At 40.3% G+C, this 16,563-nt stretch overlaps 1 long non-coding RNA gene across 1 annotated transcript in view; it reads left to right on the top strand.

Moving 5' to 3' along the window:
- Positions 1 to 8,626, top strand: part of LOC138672074 (uncharacterized) — a 150,807-nt gene extending 142,181 nt beyond the window's left edge. The window contains exon 4 of the long non-coding RNA XR_011319563.1: positions 7,350 to 8,626. This is a non-coding gene — a long non-coding RNA (uncharacterized lncRNA). The remainder of the gene's footprint in view (positions 1 to 7,349) is intronic.
- Positions 8,627 to 16,563: the final 7,937 nt, after the last annotated feature.

Genomic DNA, 16,563 nt, shown 5'->3' with positions numbered 1-16,563 from the left:
TTATAGCGGCCCCAAATGCTAACAAAACACATCAAATGAGGGACAGACACCAGGAAAGTGGCCTCAATTCACCCACGGTTCAAATTTTAGCATGGAACTGCAGCAATCAGCCAGGCATGAGGTATCAAGGTCTGGGATAGCATTTACAGCTTTCAATTGAACGTCACAGTAAGACAACGTGTGTGAGGGATCAGTGAAGGTCCCGTTTACTGGGAGCCCTGATACCACATGCAACACCTCTACCAGCTTTTATGCTGCGCCACACTCAGGTGGCACAAATATCAGTTTTGTAGACTACCATTGTCAGGAAAATTTAAGGATAGTAACACGCATAGTTGAGTCCAAGGAAGTGGGAGCCTGATGGTGTCAGAGGCTTACTGCTACAGGCAACACGCATGAAGACGACCCAACCAAGAGTGTTCACATTTCCCCAAATTTTTGGCAGACACCACCAAAGTGGCATCAAAGTCACTACAGTAGAAATAGCACAAAAGGTACCGATGGGCCTTCCACTACACCCAATCAAGCAGTTGGACACCCAACCAAGAGTTCATATTTAAACAAATAAGGGTCTTACACCACAGAAGTGGCATCAATTTCACCAGAGCAGAAATAGGATAATAAGGACTGACAAGTCTTCCACTACACCCAATACAGCAGATGGACACCCAGACAGGAGTGTTCACATTTCCAAAACTTACTGGCAGACACCACAAAAGTGGCCTCAATGTAGAAATAGTATAATAGGGACCGATAGACAATCCACTACACCCAATCCAGCAGATGGACACCCAACCAGGAATGTTCATATTTGAACAAATGAGGGCCTTACACCACAGAAGTGGCATCAATTTCACGAAAGTAGAAATAGTATAATACCGACCAACAGGTCTTCCACTACACACAATACAGCAGATGGACACCTAACCAGAAGTGTTCACATTTTAAAAAATGAGGGCCTGACACCACCGAAGTGCAATGACTCACAAGAATAGAAATAGTTTAATTGGGGCAGAGACATCTTCCAGTACAGCTTACCCAGCAGATGTAGACCAACCATGACTGTTCACATTTCCACAAATTTGTGTTAACATCAGCAGCAGCAGCAGCCACAGCAGACACAGAAGCCACACTAAAGATATTACGGGTGCAGTTACGTGACATTAATGCATCTCAGTAAAAATGCAATATCACCTAGTCTGTACAGTCTGCGATTGGGGTGCAAAAGTCCTTGGAGATCCATGACTTGTTCATCTTGATGAAAGCTAGGTGGTCTACACTTTCAGGGTATACCCGGCTGCGCTTATCCATCAGGACACCACCAGCAGTGCTGAAGACACATTCTGAGAGAATGCTGGCTGCTGGGCACGATAAAACCTCCATGGCGTGTGAGGCGAGCTCAGGCCACTCATCCATTTGGAAAGACCAAAATGTGAAAGGGTCCAAACCCTCCCTAATGGTATTTATATTCAGTTCTAGATACACCTACACCATCCGCTCCATTCATTCACCACGTGTAAGACTTGTTGTGCTGGTGCACGAGTTGGTCTTAAAACAGTGTCAAAGAACTCACAGAAATTGCTTCGTCCACTTCCACCACTGCTGCTGCTGCTATTGTTTTGGCATTTACAAATTGACTTGCCCGAGGTTGGAGGTGTAGAGCTTCGATGCGAACTATGTGCTTCACTGCTGTCTTGGGGAAAAGCTCTCTTAAAGTTGTGGAAAAGCATGTTTCAATACTCCAGCATTCATGGGTCCCTTTCTAGGGTGGGAATGATCTGGCAAAATGTGGTTTTATAACGTCGATCTAACAGAGTGGCAACCCAGTATTCAGCATTATTCTTAATCATAACTATACGGGGATCATGTTGCAGATAGTGCAGCAAGAAGGCACTCATATGTTCGGATCTACCATGAGGCTCAAGCCCATGCTGTGCTGGTGGCTGGGTAACATTGAGGCTCGTTTCCTCCATCCCTTCCAGCCAACCATGAACAACAGAGAGGGGAGGATTATCCTCTTCATCTGAAAGTTCTTTGTCCATCACCTCTTCCTCCTCCATTTGTTCCACGGATCTTGCACCTTCGATAACACTTTGTCTGTTATCACCAGCCTCCTCATATGCTGTAATCCACCCTCCCTTGTATACCGCCTGTGTGACAACAATCTTTCTTCCTCTTATTCCGTGACCACCTTCTCCTCACACAGGCTATTCAAAGTCTGCTCCAGCATACAATATAGATGACTGGAATAGTGATGCTGATGACGGTGTCGTCAGTGGTAACCATCTTAATAGCCATTTCGAAACTGTGCGGAATGGTGCAGAGGTCCTTAATCTGTGCCCACTCTGTAAACGTGATATGCATCACTTCCGTACTGCATTGGCCCATGCTATACAACATGACATACTGCAACAGGGCTCGTTGCTGCTGCCACAGTCAGTGCAGCATATGCAGAGTGGAACATTGCATATCGCATATCAACCTGTTAACTGGCATGGACAAAGACCTCTGTATCAATCTGTATCAATGCATGTTGATGAGCAGAGGGGTGCGAATGGTGGAAATGAGCACACAGCTTACGTGTTTATGGAGCCACTCAATGAGGCCAGGATAGTGGTGGAGAAAACACTGTACCACCAGGTTGAGGAAGTGAGCAATGCAAGGCACATGTGTGAGCTTGCCTCACTGTAGGGTCTGCCACTAGGTTTGGACCGTTATCGGACACAGCCTTCCATGGATGCATGTTCAGCGGAGACAGCCATTGATTAAACTCAGCCTGGAGAGCTATCCACAATTCTTCAGCTATATGACTGCAATCTCCAAGGCATATCAATTTTAATACTGCCTGTTTGCGGTGAACCCTGGCTGCGCAGTATGGAGGTTGTGGGGCTTGGTTCTGCACTGTTGGAACGCATGTCTCGTTAAGGCAAAGGTTAAGGGTGCAGGTGGAGGCCCTAGAGGAGATAGAGGAGGCAGAAACATTGGAGGAAGTGTTAAATGTAGAGGTTTGTCCTGCAAGCCTTGGGGATTCCAAGACTTGTGGAGCAGCGCCTACCCCCACAGTCACCAGAGTCACGCTGTGCTCAGTCAATGAGATGTAACAATCTTGGCCATGCTTTCTCGTCCAATTGTCTGTGGTGAAATACACCGTGGCAGACAGAGATTTTGTCAAGGAACGGGTGATGTTGTTTGCAACATGCTGGTGTAGCGCCGACACAGCTTTCTCAGAAAAGTAATGGCGATTGGGTAATTGATACTGGGGGACTGTGACGGCCATCAGCTTTCGGAAACCATCTGTATCTACCAGGTGGAAAGGCAACATTTCCATGGCCAACAGACTGGAGATGGTGGAGTTCAACGTCTTAGCTTTGTCATGAGTAGGAGAAAACAATCTTTCACGTGACCAAAACTGCAGAACCGTGGGCTGGCTGCAGTGCTGAGAGTGGGTGAACCAGACAAACTGCTAGACCATGAGAGAGGTGCGGGCAGATATGTTACGGTGGATTGAGAAACTTGTAGTGTGCTTGTTCTCTGAAATCAGTTAAAAACAGCAGGTATGTCCGCTTCCTTTACAGCAAAGGCGTGCTCTCAGTCAGCGTGACTGGAGCGGGTAAAGAAAACGAGGTTCTGCGGTTGAAGACCTGCGTCTCAATAGTTGGCACGGTAACAGAGGAGGAGGAAGAAGTAGCAGATGCGATTGATGGGGTTACTATTGGTTATTGAGGTCCACTGGTCTGCATTATTGAGCAGTGGGATTGCCATTGTCAAGCACGTTGATTGCGCATGTGAAAGTTCATACACCATGTTCCAAATTATTATGCAAATTATATTTTTCTCAGATTTTCCTAATTGGTCGATGAAAATGACAGTCAGTCTAATAAATATAGTGCTCCACCAATCAGAATCACATAGCGGGGAGAATCCAGCACAGCCGTAGTGCGCGCATTGCGGATCTGCCCGCCTCCTCAAATAGACACTTCCCTGGTAACGCTCAATGGCACGCAAGCACAAAGCCTGCGTGGCTAGCGGACCAAACTTGTAAATACAAAAGTGACAAGAGGAGGATAAGAGAATACCCAGACAGAGGCGTGTCATACGTATAAAAAAATAATAATACTTATAATACAGAAAAAGGAATAACCCACAGAATACCAAAGAATTAAAAACACCAGGGAGTGTGTGCAGTGAAGGTGAAATTTATTTACGCAAATTTAATGTATCCATATGAAGAAAATAATAGTGAGATACATAAAAGTGAAAGTGAACAGTGACCAAGAATAACTACGAAAAATATATACCTATAAATTATATATATAAAACATAAAGTGTGTATAATCCCAAACCGAATATGAAAATACAAATTATAAATAAATGAAAAAAATAATAAAAATAAAAATAAATAAAAATAAAAAATAATAAAACATAAAAAATAAAAAATAATAAATAATAAATAAAAATAAACCCTGTGGGTATCACAATACAGAACACCCCATTATATTATATCTGTGTTATTCCCAAAATGCCCTAAAGTACCACATAATAGTGGATACATAATATCTCTAGTAAGAGAGACTAAACAATCTTACAAAATAATGAATACATAGTAGTACACAAATATGCAAATATACATAATAAATACATAATGGTACAAAAAATGTTACAAAAAATGTAATTCTAGTATTACATACTAGTATTCTAGTATGCATTTCACATATGGAGGGAGAGTTTGCTGTCGGTACCATTTGGGTTATGGAAGGATTGGAATTATTCAGGATATGGACGTGTCTCGGAAAAAACTATTTATTACGTGTTTATGTGATGTTATATGTCTGGTTTTTCACATTTCTGGTCATTGTATTCATTCAATTATAATTGTATTATTGCAATTTTATAATGTTTTCATAATGCATATTTGCACATTTTTTGTAACATTTTTTGTACCATTATGTATTTATTATGTTTATTTGCATATTTGTGTACTACTATGTATTCATTATTTTGTAAGATTGTTTAGTCTCTCTTACTAGAGATATTATGTATCCACTATTATGTGGTACTTTAGGGCATTTTGGGAATAACACAGATATAATATAATGGGGTGTTCTGTATTGTGATACCCACAGGGTTTATTTTTATTTATTATTTATTTATTTTTTATTTTTTATTATTTTTTATTTTTTATGTTTTATTATTTTTTGTTTTTATTTATTTTTATTATTTTTTTCATTTATTTATAATTTGTATTTTCATATTCGGTTTGGGATTATACACACTTTATGTTTTATATATATAATTTATAGGTATATATTTTTCGTAGTTATTCTTGGTCACTGTTCACTTTCACTTTTATGTATCTCACTATTATTTTCTTCATATGGATACATTAAATTTGCGTAAATAAATTTCACCTTCACTGCACACACTCCCTGGTGTTTTTAATTCTTTGGTATTCTGTGGGTTATTCCTTTTTCTGTATTATAAGTATTATTATTTTTTTATACGTATGACACGCCTCTGTCCGAGTATTCTCTTATCATCCTCTTGTCACTTTTGTATTTACAAGTTTGGTCCGCTAGCCTCTGCGCATGCTTACCGGATCTCCTCGACCTTCGCTGGGCGCTCTATTGTGACACGCAGGCTTTGTGCTTGCGTGCCATTGAGCGTTACCAGGGAAGTGTCTATTTGAGGAGGCGGGCAGATCCGCAATGCGCACACTACGGCTGTGCTGGATTCTCCCCGCTATGTGATTCTGATTGGTGGAGCACTATATTTAAGCCCGGCTACCGCTCAACCTGACACGCCCCCGGAAGAAGCAGGTGGCGAAACGTACGTCGGCGTGAGTGGAAGCCGAACGGGTGTACTTGTGAGATGCGGTAAGCACTATTAAGTTTAGCTCTCTTGAGTGGCATATAGGACTACTAGTATTTGGTGACTGTCTCTATTGGGATTAGATATAGGGATCGTCCTTTGTGCCCCCTCCATGGTTGAGGTAGTGTGTTTATATTTGTTACACATCTTGAGATATGGGCAGTATGGAATGATATCCTGATATACCTGTAGCTATGGTTTTAGCCTGTATTTATGCCATGATCTATGAGTGTTACTAATTCATATTACCTATTTACATTTATGTATGGTTCTTTTCCTGTTCGACTTCCACTGAATGGTATTGTTGCTTTTTTAACTGTTGTTTTAATTATGGTATAATAAAAGTTACATTTTATTCATATTTTTGTGGGATCTCTTCATATTTCCATTTATATATTGTATAATATGGAAGATTGGTATATATTGTGATTGGAAGTGCCCTAAGTTTATATTGGACATCCTTTTGGTGTAGTTCATTGCACTAGAAATATGAAAAATGAGAGCGTTTAGCGCATAAAAATGGCCAATTTTATGTGTACCTGGTAGCCACTTTACGGCATCTCTCTTATACCAAGGCAAGTTTAGGACCTGGTATAAGAGAGATGCCGTAAAGTGGCTACCAGGTACACATAGAATTGGCCATTTTTATGCGCTAAACGCTTTTATTTCTAGTGCAGTAATGCAGTTCAATTTTCGTGTTTCATGTTTGCATGTTTTAGCGCTGCAGTGTGCTGCCTTATTTACTTGACTACATATGAGTTGGCGACTCTAGGTTCAGCACCTGTTCACACTTAGTCTATGTTTGGATGTGACGGTCAGTCTTTTGAAATTTATTCTTTAGCCTTCTGACTGAGCACTCCGCCTCCTAGTCACAGGTGTTTTAATTACAGCAGGTCCATTACCCCTCCATAGAGAGAGAGAATTTTAGTCTAAGAAGAGGTTTCACAGGTACCCATTCAGATGGAGACGTTTATTCTCAGCGAGGAAAGGCAAGTGTAGGACCTGGTATAAGAGAGATGCCGTAAAGTGGCTACCAGGTACACATAAAATTGGCCATTTTTTATGCGCTAAACGCTCTCATTTTTCATATTTCTAGTGCAGTCATGCAGTTCAATTTTCGTGTTTCATGTTTGCATGTTTTAGTGCTGCAGTGTGCTGCCTTATTTACTTGACGTGGTAGGGTTATAAGACCTGTTAATTTCAGATAAGTGAAAGTGCACTTTGTCATATTGTTTAAAAAAAATAGACAACACCTATACTAGCATAGAATATAAAGACTTTGAAGATGTCCACATGAATTTATAATAATATTCGTTAAAAAGTGACCCCTTTAGTTTATTCCTTTGTGTATAAAATTCAGTGTTGTCTAAGTTGTTATTTAGACCAACAAATTAATACATTAGTAACCTACACTAATTTGCATTATTATATCATGCTATTACTTATGTTTCATGTTCATTATGTTGTCTTCTTTTTCGCAGGGAGGAAACTCCTCAGTAAGACATTCTTACTTGTCATCTGATCCAGTCACTTTCGATCATATGAAGCACTGCAGAAGACGCAACATTACTATGTGTTTACCATAGATCTCATTATTTTGTATTTATCTGTACATTATAGTGTGACTGCAGTTAAACATTAGTTTTAGAGTAAATTAGAGCTATGATAAACAGATCTTAATACTGAATCCCACTACTAAGTAAATAGATCGTCTATTGCTACTGATCTACCGACCACATTTAGAAAGATTTTTTATTGCCTGATCACACTAGTTGTCGTGTATATTTATATATCCTTGGTCTAAGGCATTAATTTGAGCAAATAGTGTGCCTTTCAGAAGAATCCATATACTGATTATGGAATCTAGTAAGTGTGCATACATTACAATAATGTTTTTCTCAGTATTCAGTAGGCAGATTTTTTCATATAGCCAGTGTTAAAGAGACTCTGTCAGCTCAGAATGACTGTTCGAACTAAGTACAGGATCTTGGTGCCTCATGACTTGGCCAAACATTCAAGTGCATGTCATCACCTGTTTGTGTTCCTGCTATTGCCCCTCTATCAAACCAGATCTGTCAATCAAAGAAGGGGGGGGCGGGGTGGTAGAGAGAAAACAAGCAGGTGGGTCTGTATAGTTCATTGTTTGGCCACACCAAGGGTTCTTTGAGAGCCTGTACCTGTCATTCTATGCTGACAGTCTCTTAAAGTATATTTAGAGGGGAGAATAATCAGGAAAAATGTGTTCGTAGAAATACATAAGACAATTATCAATCCAATCTAAATAGGCTAGCAAACACCCAGCAAATGAGCAAAAGGTTCTTTCGTTATGGACAATAATTTTTAAGCTACCTTTAAAAATCATCATTTTCTGCAGCATATTAATCCTTGTAAATAAGAGATGTAGTAATAACATGAGAATCTATGTGAACACAACAAATATATAAAAAATCATTCTGTGGGGCATAGAAGTATGGTCAGACTATCTAAACAGGCTATTATACAACTGCTGATTGATTTGGTTGTAGGCAATCATTGGTTGTTCAACGGCTGCTAATGTGTCATGCAAAGCCGCCATTGGATGAAAAGTGAAAGGTAACTGAAGCATAATTTCGGACCTTTTTCAAAACTATAAACCACTGTATCCTTTAGCATAGCTCATCTTCTTAACAAACGTCAATTGACATCATTGGTGATTTTCTTAGCATGTGTCGGATATCTCCAGAAATGGAAAAGAAGAAAGGGCTATTTCCGAGCTCAAAGACCAGTTATGTGTGAAATAATTAATCATTTAATGAGTTTAATTTTGGTATTGCACTATAGAGGACAATGGGTTAATTAGAAAAAAAATGAATAATGCATTTTTCTTGTTTAATAAAAGTCAACTTAGTAGTACAACTGGCTAACTGAATTAACCTCTAACCAACAACTGCTTTACATGTGCAGCGCAAATCAGCAGCAGGTGTATAGAGCTTGCCCCATAACGGGCAGGTAATGGCTGTGTGTTACTGCCAAGTCCTGTCTCCAACATCCGCATAAAGCACTGAACACTATTGTCAAACTGTGAAATGCCGCTATCAATCTTGGTGACATTGGCATTGATAGAGTGCAGGCATGGGAGCGCATCATTCCATGCCGCCATATGTCAACCACGGGTCTATTGAAGACCTCCGTCATTATGAAGCTCCCTTGAAATGCAACCTGCGGCCAGGCTTCAAAGGAGACTGTGATTTTTACTATATGCAGCAATACTGTGACTTTGTTGTATATAGCACAAGCGATCAGACGATCACAGCTTCAAGTCACCTAAATGGACTAACAAGTACAGTGAAAAGTTAAAAAAAATTTGAAAAAATAACAGTTTAAGTCTCTCCTCTTTTTCCTCCTTAAAAATAAAGGATCTAAAATTATGAACGAAATACCCTTTTGTGGTACTGCCGCCTTCAGAAAAGTCAGATATATCAAAATATAAAGATAATTAACCCGATCAGTAAACACCTTAAACGGAAAGAATACAAAAAAAATGCTGTAAAAAGCGATTAAAATGTCATATCTATGAAAATTATATCAATAAAAATGTTGTCTCAGCGCAGACAAAATAAGCTGTCACACAGCTCCATCAACTGCAAAGTGAAAATGTTACGTGTCTCAAAAAATGTTCTTTTCCAAACTCTTGATTTTTTTCAACACTAAAATAATTTAAAAAAACTGAACATGTTTGGTATCATCATAATCATACTAATGAGGAGAATCATATTGCCAGGTCATTTTTACCATACAATGTATGCTGTAAAAACAATTTACCAAAAACAATGTCAGAATTATTATTTTTTCTTCACAATTTTAATGCACTTGGAATTTATTTCCAGTTTTTTGGTACATTATGTGGTAAAATGAATAGCGTCATCCCAAACTACAATTCGTCTTGCAAAAATCATGAACTCATATGGCTATGTGGACAGAAAAACAAGACTTATGGCTATGGGAAGTAGGGAAGGAAAAATTGAAAATGCAAAAACGGAAATTGGTAGCGTCATGAACTTGTTAATGGGAACATTTCAGGTCCCCCAATGCATTTACACTGCCACCATGAGCTTTTTGACTTTTAATACAGCATTACAGTAATGTACGTGAAGTTAAATGCAAATGCACATACAGCTCTGGAAAAAATTTAGAGACCACTGCAAAATGTTCAATTTGTCCGATTTTTCTCTTTATACAGTAGGTATATTTTTGAGTAAAATATAAATTGCTCTTTTATTCTATAAACTTCTGAAAACATGTCTCCGAATTTCCAAGCAATACATTTTGTATTTTTTTCTGAAATGGAGAAATGGTCAAAATAAAAAAACAGTGCTTTCAGACCTCAAATAATGCAAAGAAAACAAGTTCATGTTAATTTAGAAGCAACAATACTAATGTTTCAACTCAGGAACAGTTCAGAAATCAATTTTTTGTGGAATAACCATGATTTTTAATCACAGCTTTCATGCGTCTCGGCATGCTTTCCACCAGGCTTTCACATTGCTTCTGGCGCAAAAAATTAAACAGTTCTTCTTTGTTTGATGGCTTGTGACTATCCATCTTCCTCTTGATTACATTCTTGATTACATTACATTCCAGAGGTTTTCAATGGGGTTCAAGTCTGGCGATTGGGCTGCTCATGACAGGGTTTTGATGTGGTGGTCTCTTACTTTTTGCCTGTATTTGTCCAAAATGAATTTAGGTGTTTCCACTTGCCATATTCAAATAAACCCACACTTGTTTGGCAAGGCTTTTTACTCACCAAAATTAGTCTGGAGTCAGTAGCTGCAGTCACTGCATAGACTGTGAAACCTCTCTTGGGGGTGGTGGGGCAGACATGACAGTCTGCCCACCTCCAATACTCCTTAGTGAATGACCCAGGCAGTTTGTGCTCCTCCCAGCATCTCTGTCCCCCTGTCATAGCTCTCCACTGCAGTGGTCTTGCAAGAGCTTTTGCTTTTCGATCAGGAAGCTGTGATCAGAAATGTGACATTGAAACTGAGATGCCAAGAGGATTGTGAACTTCCAGGGCCAATATTGAGGATCAGCAGTAGTCTGAAAAGATACAGCTGTGTAGGGATTGTCCATCACGCCATTAGGGCATGACTATAGCTACCGAGCTAGGACTAGACTTAATGAGTAGTGATGAGCGAGTGTACTCGTTGCTCGAGTGACCTCCGAGTATTTGTTAGTGTTCAGAGATTTAGTTTTAATCGCCGCAGTTGAATGATTTACAGCTATTAGCCATGCTGAGTACATGTGGGGGTTGCCTGGTTGCTAGGTAATCCCCACATGTAATCAAGCTGGCTAATAGCTGTAAATCATGCTGCTGAGGCGATGAAAAATTAATCTCCCAGCAATCATAACTACTCAGAGACCACCCGAGCGATGAGTAAACTCGCTCATCACTATTAATGAGTAAACACCTAATCAAACTAGTCCTGGTTGCTTTGTATTAACATTATCCAACTTTATATTTCACAAAAAATGTGCATTTGTACTTAATATCACATACACTACAGTATTACCTGTTTAAACGACTAAAAGATAATGGGGAAGTTTAAATGTGGTGATAGATCTGAAACAGAGGCCCCAATTCATCAAAGCTTTCATGCCAGAATGATGACGTAAAAGCTTTGAAAAGTCACAAAATTTAGGCAACTCGTCTTGCCTCTAAATCTTTTGACTTTTCACATTTTCCAGCCAGTTTTTCCTGACTTGAGTCTTGATGAATTGGGCCCAATATGTTTTATTGCTGTTTTCATTACGAAAAAGAAGGTTTGTTCCAACTTTTTCTAATAAAATCCAACCGTTTTTTAGTCCATATTAAAATCGTAATAGAACTTTTATGAAGATAGAAAGGCGATATGATGGTGTGATATGTTATGTGGGTATCATTTTATTTGTATTAATATTTTACTGATCATCATGGTGTTCTCCTGTAGGATAAAGGCCCCGTCACACATAGCGACGCTGCAGCGATACCGACAACGATCCGGATCGCTGCAGCGTCGCTGTTTGGTCGCTGGAGAGTTGTCACACAGACAGCTCTCCAGCGACCAACGATCCCGAGGTCCCCGGTAACCAGGGTAAACATCGGGTAACTAAGCGCAGGGCCGCGCTTAGTAACCCGATGTTTACCCTGGTTACCATCGTTAAAGTAAAAAAACAAATGCTACATACTTACCTATCGCTGTCTGTCCCCGGCGCTCTGCTTCTCTGGTCTGGCTGTGAGCACAGCGGCCGGAAAGCAGAGCGGTGACGTCACCACTCTGCTTTCCGGCTGCCCGGCGCTCACAGCCAGACCAGAGAAGCAGAGCGCCGGGGACAGACAGCGATAGGTAAGTATGTAGCGTTTGTTTTTTTACTTTAATGATGGTAACCAGGGTAAACATCGGGTTACTAAGCGCGGCCCTGCGCTTAGTTACCCGATGTTTACCCTGGTTACCAGCGAAGACATCGCTGAATCGGTGTCACACACGCCGATTCAGCGATGTCTACGGGGAGTCCAGCGACGAAATAAAGTTCTGGACTTTCTTCCCCGACCAGCGACAGCACAGCAGGGGCCTGATCGCTGCTGCCTGTCACACTGAACGATATCGCTAGCGAGGACGCTGCAACGTCACGGATCGCTAGCGATATCGTCTAGTGTCACGGTACCTTAACTAATTTGCTAATTGATGAATGGCTGTGGTTGCCATCTGATATCAGCCCCCACAGAACTGTATTGTTGTCTTCTCACAGGGTCAGTGAATAATCCTGTATGCTAATATGCTAATGACATATTGAACTAGCTTGTTTAAACAATGAGCCCCTGTGACCTTCCCAGTCCTGACCTGTGAATGAGGAGGGGGACTTTTAAAATATCAGGGAGATGAGACACAGGTCAGTCCTGTGTGGAATGATGATGTGTTCACAGCACCTCAGAAAGAATGGACTATGTTATCCTCTGTCTGCTGGATTGTTGGACTTTTATCCTCTTACTGAACTGCATTCAGGTTCTGGACTATTTTACCCTTTGTGTGGTGGATTATATATGGACCTTTCGTATTTTTGCCTAAATAAAAGTCTTGGGATTGTTCACTCTTCTCTTGCTCTGTTGATTGTGTGATACCGGAGAAGGACCCCATGACAGGCGACACAATCCTATGATCTTAATCTGAGCCTGAAGTTCCTCAATACCCACAATTCTTATGAGACACAGAACCAATGAAATACCCTAAAGAAACCACGATACATACATATTGTCCTAAATAATCCCAGAGAATAAGAGATAAAATAGTACACAGAATAAGAATACATAAAAACGAAATGTGAGAAAAAGAACAATAATGAATGCATATAAAAGAAAAAAGAGAATCAAAGAAGAGAAAACCATAGAAATTAACATGTGTTCAAACCATCTGGGAATCTATTACCTAAATTATATATCCAGAAAGCCTCAGGTGTGAGGAGGAGTCTCCTCCATGTATAGGTTTATTAACCTGCACAATCCCACATACTTGAAGAGAAGCAATACTACGTTAGTGATATGTGATAAAATGTCTTGCCGCTGATGACACTGTGATTTGAGTTTGCAGTGTTAAAAACTTCATAACATCAAAAAACAAGCACAATTTGTAAATGTCAAGCATCTTATTTTACCTATATTGCAAGAGTTACCAAAAATTCACAAATAAACAGACCTTCCACCCATGATACCTATTGTCTCTGGGATTGGATCTGCTAAAGAGTATCTTGGGTTCATTGTTGCAACCATTAGATCAGAGGATCCAGGGTTACATCAAAGATTTCCGGGATATTTTACATAATTTCTGACATAAAATATGATCATCTGAGTACACTTGGCTAAGTTGTGATATGGTATCACTATATACATCTATACCGCATTTGCTAGTTATGGAAACACTAAGATTCAATGTAACAAAATATAGCAATTATACTCAGGATTTACAACAATTAATGATGAGCAAATCCATGCATGTTCGGGTTCGGCCGAACATCTGTAAAAAAAAGTTTGTACCGATTCCAGAACAGTACCTGAACTAAAACCCGGACTCCATTCATCTGCATGACAGTGCAGCAAACATGGGCTCTAATCGCACGGTAAGATCAATACCGCAGGTCAGAGAGCTGCGGTTCCCATGCTGTCAGATGACAGCATGAGCCAGTAGCTGTCACTGGCGGTAAAAAATGTACCTGTCTCTGAAAACAAGTATTCAGCAGCCGGCGCTTGCGCTATAAATAAATAAAATTATGTGTTTTTTTTATTTTGGATAAATTTTGGGGTCACTTGTGGGGGAGCTCCAATGTTTAGGCACACAGGGGCTCTCTAAACGTGGCATGGTGCCTGCTAAAAATTGGAGCCAATTTTTCATTCAAAAAGTCAAATGGCGCTCCTTCCCTTCCGAGCCCTGTCGTGCGCCCAAACAATGGTTCCCCCCCCCCACATATGGGGTATTGGCGTACTTAGGACAAATTGGACAACAACTTTCAGGGTCCAGTTTCTACTTTTACCCTTGGGAAAATAAAAAATTGTTGCTAAAAGATTATTTTTTTGACTAAAAAGTTAAATGTTCATTTTTTCCTTCCATGTTGCATCTGCTGCTGTGAAGCACCTGAAGGGTTAATACACTTCTTGAATGTGGTTTTGAGCACCTTGAGAGGTGCAGTTTTACAATGGTGTCACTTTTGGGTATTTTCAGCCATACAGACCCCTCAAACTGACTTCAAATGTGAGGTGGTCCCTAAAAAAAAATGGTTTTGGAAATTTTGTTGTAAAAATGAGAAATTGCTGGTCAAATTTTAACCCTTATAACTTCCTAGCAAACAAAAAAATTGTTTCCAAAATTGTGCTGATGTAAAGTAGACATGTGAGAAATGTTATTTATTAACTATTTTGTGTCACGTAATTCCTGGTTGTAAGTTCCCTAAGGGCCGACTTTTCAATCTGTCTGTGCCAGAGCATGCTGCCATGCAGAGCTATGTTAAGGAATCTTTGGAGAAAGGGCATATTCGGCCCTCTTCGTCACCATTGGGAGCGGGTTTCTTTTTTGTTGCTAAGAAGGATGGCTCCTTGAGACCCTGTATTGATTATCGTCTTCTTAATAAGATCACGGTCAAATTCCAATACCCCTTGCCTTTGCTTACTGATTTGTTTGCTCAGATTAAGGGGGCTAATTGGTTTACTAAGATTGACCTCCGAGGGGCATATAATCTTGTTCGTATTAAACAGGGTGACGAATGGAAAACTGCATTTAATACGCCCGAAGGCCATTTTTAATACCTTGTGATGCCATTTGGGCTCTCTAATGCTCCATCTGTGTTCCAGTATTTCATGCATGATATTTTCCGCAATTATCTTGATAAATTCATGGTCGTATATTTGGATGGTATTTTGATTTTTTCCGATGATTGGGAGTCTCATGTGAAGCAGGTCAGGATGGTGTTCCAGATCCTTCGTGATAATGCTTTATTTGTGAAGGGGTCTAAGTGCCTATTCGGAGTTCAGAAGGTCTCTTTTTTGGGTTTTATTTTTTCTCCCTCGTCTATAGAAATGGATCCTGTTAAGGTCCAAGCTATTCATGACTGGATCCAACCCACATCTGTGAAGGGTCTTCAAAAATTTTTGGGTTTTGCTAATTTCTATCGCCGTTTCATTGCCAACTTTTTCAGTGTGGTTAAGCCCCTTACTGATTTGACGAAGAAAGGCGCTGATGTGACGAATTGATCCTCTGAGGCTGTTGAGGCCTTTCAGGAGCTTAAACGCCGATTTACTTCTGTCCCTGTGTTGCGTCAACCGGATGTTTCTCTTCCTTTTCAGGTTGAGGTCGACGCTTCTGAGATTGGGGCAGGGGCCGTTTTTTTTTTCAGAGGGAGTCTGATGGTTCTTTGATGAAACCGTGTGCTTTTTTTTCCAGAAAGTTTTCGCCTGCGGAACGCAATTATGATGTCTGCAATCGGGAGTTGTTGGCTATGAAGTGGGCGTTTGAGGAGTGGCGACATTGGCTTGAGGGAGCTAAACACCGTGTTGTGGTCCTGACCGATCATAAGAATCTGATTTACCTCGAGTCGGCCAAGCGGCTGAATCCTAGACAGGCTCGATGGTCCCTGTTTTTCTCCCGTTTTGATTTTGTGGTCTCGTATCTTCCGGGATCTAAGAATGTTAAGGCTGATGCCCTCTCTAGGAGTTTTTCGCCTGATTCTCCTGGAGTCCTTGAGCCGGTTGGCATTCTTAAGGAGGGGGTGATTCTTTCTGCTATCTCCCCTGATTTGCGTCGGGTGCTTCAGGAATTTCAGGCTGATAGGCCTGACCGCTGTCCAGTGGGGAAGCTGTTTGTTCCTTCCGTCATTGTATAACCGGAGCCCCTGGAGAATGGTCGTATTAGCTGATATGGCAGCTCTCCATGGGAGATCATCATGGGAAACTCGTATTAATTAGATTTCTGCCGATCAGGGAGTATATTGCTTGTTTATTATTTTAATATTTTTACAGGTTAACAATGGCTTTGGGATCAAGGTAATTGGTGAGTATGTTCTCTATGTTGTATGTACTGTGTGATGTATGTACAGTATGTTGTATGTACAGTATGTTGTATGTATTGTATGTTGTATGTAGTATGTACTGTATGTAATGTATGTACTGTATGTTGTATGAACTGTGTGTTGTATGTA

This window comes from Ranitomeya imitator, chromosome 3 (genome assembly GCF_032444005.1).
Source record: "Ranitomeya imitator isolate aRanImi1 chromosome 3, aRanImi1.pri, whole genome shotgun sequence".
NCBI lineage: Eukaryota > Metazoa > Chordata > Amphibia > Anura > Dendrobatidae > Ranitomeya > Ranitomeya imitator.
The sequence above is the reverse complement of the archived record's forward strand: the minus strand, read 5'-3'. Positions and strand labels throughout refer to the sequence as shown.